We start from the raw sequence: 334 nt of genomic DNA, 5'->3' as shown, positions 1-334 counted from the left end.
CAGTGACCCCTTCCTGCCCCACGTCCCCCCCCGGCTGACCCTCTCCCCGTCCCCAGATGCGGTTCATGCTGCTCTTCAGCCGCCAAGGCAAACTCCGCCTGCAGAAGTGGTACCTGGCCACCGCCGACAAGGACAAGAAGAAGATGGTGAGGGAGCTGATGCAGGTGGTGCTGGCCCGCAAACCCAAGATGTGCAGCTTCCTCGAGTGGAGGGACCTCAAAGTCGTCTACAAGAGGTGACCGTCCTGTCCCCCCTCCCCTCAAAAACCCCACCGCAATGTCCCCAAGGCCACCCCACCGGGCACCTAAGGTCACCCCAAAGCCACCTTGGGGCT

The 334-nt window shown here is 63.2% G+C and overlaps 1 pseudogene; it reads left to right on the top strand.

Moving 5' to 3' along the window:
* Positions 1 to 56: 56 nt before the first annotated feature.
* LOC104293656 lies at positions 57 to 239 on the top strand (annotated as a pseudogene).
* Positions 240 to 334: the final 95 nt, after the last annotated feature.

The sequence above is a fragment of the Charadrius vociferus genome, unplaced genomic scaffold, assembly GCF_000708025.1.
Source record: "Charadrius vociferus isolate BGI_N301 unplaced genomic scaffold, ASM70802v2 C15045302, whole genome shotgun sequence".
NCBI classification, from domain to species: Eukaryota; Metazoa; Chordata; class Aves; order Charadriiformes; family Charadriidae; genus Charadrius; species Charadrius vociferus.
The sequence above is the reverse complement of the archived record's forward strand: the minus strand, read 5'-3'. Positions and strand labels throughout refer to the sequence as shown.